We start from the raw sequence: 7,730 nt of genomic DNA on the forward strand, positions 1-7,730 counted from the left end.
CGGTGTCTGCCCCCCATCCTCTGTGGCTGGCTCCTGAACTTTCTGATTGGCAGGCCCCAGACTGTCAGGACTGGCAATAGGACTTAAGCCAGCATTGTTACAAACATTGGCACCCCACAGGGATGTGTCCTCAGTCCCATCCTCTACACCCTGTTCACCCACGACTGTGTCGCCTCCCACAAAGACAACATCATCCTAAAGTTTGTAGATGACACCGCAGTGAGCGGAGCAAATCCCGGTCGGCAATCGGGCGAAGGCGGGTACACCCTGGACAGGTCGCCAATCCATCGCAGGGCTATTAAACATTAAATGGCTGGAAATTAGCTAAATGAGCATGCCATGGGCTCTTTAAGCAATAGGTAAAGTAGCTTGATCAACCACATTCTCAGGATAGTTATTCCAATGCTTGATGTGACTGCACTTAATAAAACTTTAATATTTTCACCACAGGGAGCCTTTTTTTATTATGCAAGATTTCTATTGGCACAATGGGTTCTATAAAATGACTTTTCTTACTAAAGTACCATTGTGCAGCTGGGATATGTGTTTTTTTTTCAAATTAACCTTGCTAATGCTATTTATAGGAATAGTAGGCATGGAATTTTTGATTTTATACTGAAAAAGGAAACGTTGTTTCATAGGACTGAGGAGGGAACGGAAGGTTGTCTCTCAGCCGACTGAGCATTTATCCACAATGCAGTGATTGCACTTTTCTTCTCTTTCTCCCCTTCTCACAGCCACTGCCTCTTCCATACATGGTGCTATTAGCGATACTAAAAGTAAGCCATGGGAAAAGAAAAATTCCGACAAACACAAGGGCACTCTCAGGGTAAATAATGAAAAAGACAAGCACAGACTGTGATGTAATGTATGTATCAATGAAAGATCATTCCAGTTTATTTCAACTTGGGTCTTATTTTATAGTTTTGGCTGTCATTTTTATCATTGATGATAACGTATCACCAAGTAACTGTCATGATTTGGGACGGGTACAAATGAGAACAGTAAGAATCCACAGTCTGCCACAGCTATACTGAAAATACTGGGTATCTACTCATGCATGTTGCTGCTTGTACTGTCATGTAATTGTTACTTTTAAGTAACATTTGTTTTATCTAATTTGCATTCTAATGGTTTGTCTATATATACATTGTTTTCTCTTTGTGTGCATCTTGTATGTATTTTAATGTTTTACCCATCGGTGTGCATTGTGTTAAGCTCTTTGAATTGCCGTTGTGTATGAAAATGTGGTATATAAATAAATTATTTTCTTACCTGATACCACTAAAAACCATTTTCACAGCAGACAATTTAACGCGTTAGAGCAGGGAAAGTACTGGTGTTACAATGGTTCTGTTCTATTGAATTCTATTGAGTTCTATTCTGTCTCAGTAAGCCAAGCCAGGGAGGCAACAAGACCTGAACTGCTGCCACATTCTCTGATCTCGCAATTCATTTGGTTAACCCATAGGAATGATGGCCAAAATAAGGCCCAAGTGGTAAAAATTTTTAATTATCATTTAAGTTAAAGCTTCCCTTTGCAAGAGAAGTTTAACAAGAAAAAGGACAGACACTTTGAAAGAAAAACAGAGAGAGGCAGGGAGGGGAAATGAGAGTGAGACAAGAAATGTATCGGTGTGGAAAAATGTGTTATCTTCTTTTGACTCACATTTGTGTGCCAGCCACAGGGAATCCTTCTCTCTCCCAGTTCTGTTGTGTTTCATTCAAGTACAGCTTTGCTGTTAATAATTACAGAGGAGGTGATTCACCAGCAGAACAATCTGTTGCACACAGAACTGTCTCATTTTAATAATTAAAATCTACTCTTGTGCACATTTACAAAAATTACATATGTGTTCTGCAAGACTTGGTGAACACATTCCCAGCAATGCAATGTGTAAGCATGGTTATGATTGGCAGGGTCTGTTCCACAGGAGCAGTAATACAGCACATGACCCTGTCATATGTGGTTTACTACATTTCATCTCAGCGTAGTCGCTCTTTCAGATGATAGAATATACTGCACTTCCAATGTGTGCACCTCAGCCTGTGGGATTTGACCCTGTAGCCTCCTGGGTCAGCCTTCAGTGCTGTCATCATAACACAAAGTGGACACTCTCTCCAGCTCTACTTCTGTTACAGCTAGCCGTCAGGAATAACAACTGAGGACCCAGTAAACGCAGGACTTGGACACAGACTCAAGATCAAAATGATTTTTAATCAGAAGTGGTAACAGAAAATATTAAGATGTAGTGTGGACGTTTCAGCTGGTCACAGGCGACTGGGAGCTGTGTTGACTGGACCGCTAGATGAGCAACCCGGGGTACACGGCAAGTAGATGCAACTACTGAATAGAAAGCAGAGGAGGAGGGTGAGAAGACTGAGCAGATCAGCAGTGAGTCTTTTATATGGGAAATAATGACGAGAACCTGGGTATGAGGAATGATAGCTGTGCAGGGAGGCAGGAGGTGGTGAGGTGCCTGCTGTGGTTCACAGAAGATTCACTGCAGCCCAGCTCTACGCCAGTGTGGGAGATGTGCCTGGGTAGCCGAGTCGCCGTGGATGGTGCGTACAGTCCCACATGATAATCCTAAAAAAAGCTCAAACTTGCAAGGAGATCACAGGATTCAGTAAAGCAGACAAGAATCAATTCCTCAGAAACAGTTCATACGAAAAAATACTCAAGGGGATTTCCTCTGGCAGAAAGCAAATACGTAGTTCAGTTCACAGTTCAGAAAAATGCACAAAACAATACAGGGATTACCAAGGCAAAAAAGAGGAAACATAGGTTAGACAGATCGGAAGCTTACAGCATATTTGTGGGACATCGAGAGATCATCTGGCGATGAGAACACACCAACGCTCTCCTTAAGTAAAGCTCTGCTGACTGGGAGCAGGTGTGCCTTGCTGCCAGGAGCACTCCAGCACCTTTTGCGGTGGAGCTGTTGATGGACCCAGGGTTGGCGGATGAAGTGCTGGGAGTGCACTGATCCATAGCCATAACAACTTCCTGGTCTTTTTTTAGGTGACAGGAGATTAACTGAAGCACAGTATAATTCTTATTGATGTGCACTGACTTAAAAATTGGTGTTCTAATATTCTCATAGTTGGATATTGCTGCACTAAAGAGCTCTGCATGGGAAAAATTATACCCTGATTTGAAAGAGAAAATCAAAAACAAGTGGCCTTCACATGTCTCGGATGAGGTGGCTCTGTTGAAGGTAGAGCTCAGTGTGAGGCAAGCACAATTACTCTGTTGATAGTTGTTATATTTAATTGCTTAAGTTTATTTACCATGCTGGTAATTTTAGTACTTATTCGTTTAATCTATTTGATATTAAAAGGGGCAAAATTGCTAAAAAATGTCTTCATTTTCTGATGGTGTGATGGTGTGTAGACTGTGTCCATGGACCTGCAAGGTGCGAACTACAGTGGAAAATGAAATGTAGTGCGTAACAATATGAGATGTCAAAGGGCTGCTACAGTGTGTGTGATCACTCTGCTGATGGGAGGTTGAGACGGAAACACGTCATCACTGCTGCACTGTTTCATTTTTCAGTTGCCAAATATCTTACTGTTGTGATCACTTTTATTTCTGGCGTTACGACATTATCGTGTTGGCTGGGAGATGTACACGCACTTCTAATGAGATCAACCACAAATTATCACTGTACAGTGTAATCTGTAGTGTTTGATTAAATCACTGTTCTTTAGTGTTTTCTTTCCATCATTTTATCCTCTGCTTAAGAAGTCCCCCTCACTACTCTTAACAGTTTTCACCTTAGGTGTTCTCTTAGGGGATAAGATCATTTTTGAATAACTTTTATCTTTGATAGGGTTTAGTGTTAACTTTAAGGTTAAATTTTTAGAATACATAACAATTCTAAGAATATTCTTAAAATTCCGTCACTCTTTGGGTTTTGGATGCCTTGTGAATATGGGCCCTGGTGTAGTCAAAACAGTTTGATACTGAACACTCTGAAGACAGTGGAGATGCAGAAGCAGGCCATGGTCCATACCTCCCAAATTTCAACAACGCATCATACCGGATGGTGAATCAACCAAGCTGACTGGTTGATCCAGCACCTGTCAAAACTCTTTTGGTGTCTGGATGTAAACCTGTAGAAGTTGCACTTCAACACCACAGTCAACATTTTTTCGGTCCTTATATCACTGAAGTCACACTCAAGTAATCTCTGTGTTATCTTTGATTCTGATTTAAAATTTTTATTTCCTCTTGCCTTGACTATTTTTATGAAGGAATCGGTCTTATCCCATGGTTGAAAATTGAGCAGCATGGCTCCTCACTGGTACCATTTAGAGAGACTGTACAGAATTGATGTTAAAGATTCTTTTATATATTGTTAAAGTACAGCATAGACTGATATCAGGTATGTTTCTGAACTCCTCATCACTTAATCCAGCTCCAGAACCCTCAGATCTGCTGACCAATCACTAATCTTCATTTCATCCTGTTACATTCCAGGGGTGATCAGGTCTTTTCATTTCAGCATTTGGTTTTAAATGTACGCTATAATAAATAAATCAACTTGACTTGACAGTACTGATATTTATGTGATAGGCTAAAATCAGCCAGTAGTATTGGCACACTCATATTTTAGCCCAGCTCTATTACCTTCTGTAGAAGCTGTTTCTGCCTCTGTAACACATGGCTTTTGGTGGATTCTTTCCTCCAAAGTGTTTGCAGTGCTGTGAGGGTGAACATTTTTAGCATCACTGACCCCAGTGGGATTGACCTCCTAACCCAGCAGTACAGTTACAGCACACTCAGCGCTCACCCTTTACAACACAGGAGCATCTACTATCATTTTCCAAACTTGAAGGAAACCATGTTCTGTCAGACAGTTACTGTATTTGAGGACAGTGTTTTTCATGTGAGGTTTTTGCCCAGAGGTGGTCACTTGTTCACATAACTGGTTTCCGACTTTCATAGACTTCCAAAGCTGCTCTCTTTCTAGAGTGCCCACACATTCAGTGGGCTGATTTTAATCAACTGAAGAGGACAGTTTTATACGGATACATTGTGTTTTCTTCTCATCTGCGGATATGTTTTAATGTATCAAGTAATCTCCCCACTGGATGCCAAGCATTGCATCCCATTTGTCATGCAAACTAAAAACTGGATGAACTGCTCTTTCAACAGGTTTGTTCAGACATTTCTGTGGATGGTTTGTAATTAAAAATGGTTGGAGTCAGAACACTGTTCCTTTGAGTTTCACTATGTCCTCTTCACCAAAGTCTTTATAGGTCAAATGTAAAGTGGCGCTTGTTTCTGGTTTTACTCTGAATTTCTCTTTTTATATTATAGATGCTGGATCTACACATGTGCATGAAGAAGTATCCAGGTGAAAAACACCACCTCTGGCAGTCATGAGGAATAGAGGGTATGTATGTACTAAACTTTGTTTTCACATTACCCTCCACCCTTTGCACCTGTGAGCAGATAAAAAACGCACTCAGAACAACTTTGTATTGAAATGCAGTGACCCAAACTGCAGCATCTGCATTCATTATGTTTCTCTACTCATGTTTTCAGGCTAACCCTAAACCTTTAATTTATCACCTGTCTGTATGTCTGCCAGTCATTTTGTTATGGAACACTTCTGGAAATTCCACACAACATGTAGGCCTATGATATTTTGTTTATCTTAGTTCAATTGGTGTAAGCAGTGATCGGGTGGTGACCACTGCAGCAGAGCTGTCACAACACACCACACATACAATAGTAATGAGAAGTGTTTTTCAGCAGTAATGTGAATATGCCTTAGAATGATCCTGTAGTATATGCTGCTGAATGAGCATACATACAGTAATGTGTCTGGAACTGTTAAGACCTGTATGCTAGAATCATTATGGTAAATCCCTGTTAGTGACAGGAGCGCAAAGGATTATAGACCAGTAGCAGGTTAGAGAGAGACAGATATGCATGAAAGAAAATGTGTTGTTGAGTTACTGGAATAAAGTACCATTCATCTTTTCACATTGAATGAAGTCTGTTTGCTTAACACCCAACCAAATACAACAGATTCATTTCAACAAAATGTAAAATCCTTTCCATTTTCAATTCTTATACTTGATCTGGAGCGTTTGATCATATGACACTTTCCTCATAGCTTTCCCATTACAAATAAACAAATAATATTTGCATTAAAGATTATTATTTATACTTTGTGAACAATTCAAGAACAGTACCTAAAAGCTAGGTCATATCAAAGATACACACCTCTGACTGATATATTGGTCGAGTATCAGGTGTGCTTGTTGGCACACAGTGCGTGACTGTACCTTAGCTTTTGACTTTGCCTCTGACTGTCTGTCCTGCTGTAGATGGCTGACAAGACCTGCTGCTGCTTCACCAGCACGTGCTGTTAGTTTAGTACCAGCCTCAGCTGGGTAAGGGTGGAGTAGAGCATAGACGGACTGAGCAGTAAATCCATGCCGTGCTCATCCATCAATGTGCCAGTGTCTCGCTTAGCTGAGCTACATCCCTCCTTATACACGTTTGGTGGCACATGATTAATCCTACCTCTCATATTTCTTCTCATGTGTCAGCACCTTTGCTGCTTTATAGGCTTATTCTGAAATGAAGTGACAGTTCAGCTCTGAAATATCACCAAATTAAGACCGCTGGCATGTGTAAACAACACAAATACACACTGAGAACCATAAATCAGATGGAGGGTGATGCCTAACATTAAAACTTTGTTGACCCTGTAATATTTAAAGGTTGTTTTTTGTGATTGAGCCTTTTTAGCTGAATTTATATTAGTCATTTCTCAGCCTCACTTAGCTGACTACTTATTATTGATGATATTTGTGATGTTGTGTGGATTAGTACCTGAGAAATTGCTTTCATAATTCACATGCAGATTTATTCTAGTATAGTAGGTCACAAATAAATATTGGGGAAAGGCTATTGTGCTGTTATGATGGTATTTATGAATAGGAGGAATATTATATGAGGCATGTAACAGAGAACAGTTGAAAACACAATTTGATTAAAAATCAAATGATTAAAAAATAAAAGACACCATTTGCACCATAATTTTATCGTCTTTCTAATTCAGTCCACTTTATATTCACAACAGAAATTTGAAAATATTTTTTTCTATTGTGTAACAAATTGTAATGACTCTTTTTCAAGTGAAGAAAAAATCATTTTTGAGCAGCCAGTATTTGTGGAAACAATAACTAAACAAGGCATGGCCTTGACATTTCCTAGCAACAGTGGCTACTGAGAGCCTGTGCTAGGATCAATGTGAACTTCTGGTGTGTATTATATAAAGAAGCATTGATACAAAGTGTTGTTCCACAGATTTTACCAAGCCCACATTTGTTATGTATCCTTAGCAAATTGAAATCTGTTGCTTCACAACATTCATCATTTGAGAGAACATATCATGTGTGAAGTCTGTAGAGTTGGTTTGCCCAAACAGGTGGTGGAACATATTTTCTAGTGGGCCTTTTAACCATTGGAGAAGAAGAACAAGATGACATTAAACCTCAAGTGACAAGCTGATCTAGTTGGTCAATTGCATATAAAAATTTGTTTTCACTTCATTTAGATTTTAACAGCACTACATGATTCATATACAATAAGTTGGCAGTTTATTTATTAGTACCTAAAGCCATCTAAAACAACAGTCAGAATCAGCTTGTCAGTCAGTATGTTTAAACACAAAAGGAATTTTGACAACACAGTAAATTAA

General features: G+C 39.6%; 1 protein-coding gene across 2 annotated transcripts in view; it reads left to right on the forward strand.

Annotated features, from left to right (window-relative positions):
- LOC109966559 (heparan sulfate glucosamine 3-O-sulfotransferase 5) overlaps positions 1–7,730 on the forward strand; it is a 105,979-nt gene that overhangs the window by 57,545 nt on the left and 40,704 nt on the right. For both annotated transcript variants that reach the window (XM_020611474.1, XM_020611473.1), the window contains exon 2: positions 5,330–5,405. The gene's annotated coding sequence lies outside the window, so the exon portion shown is untranslated. The remainder of the gene's footprint in view (positions 1–5,329; positions 5,406–7,730) is intronic.

This window comes from Monopterus albus, unplaced genomic scaffold (genome assembly GCF_001952655.1).
Source record: "Monopterus albus unplaced genomic scaffold, M_albus_1.0 scaffold114.1, whole genome shotgun sequence".
In the NCBI taxonomy this organism is placed as follows: domain Eukaryota; kingdom Metazoa; phylum Chordata; class Actinopteri; order Synbranchiformes; family Synbranchidae; genus Monopterus; species Monopterus albus.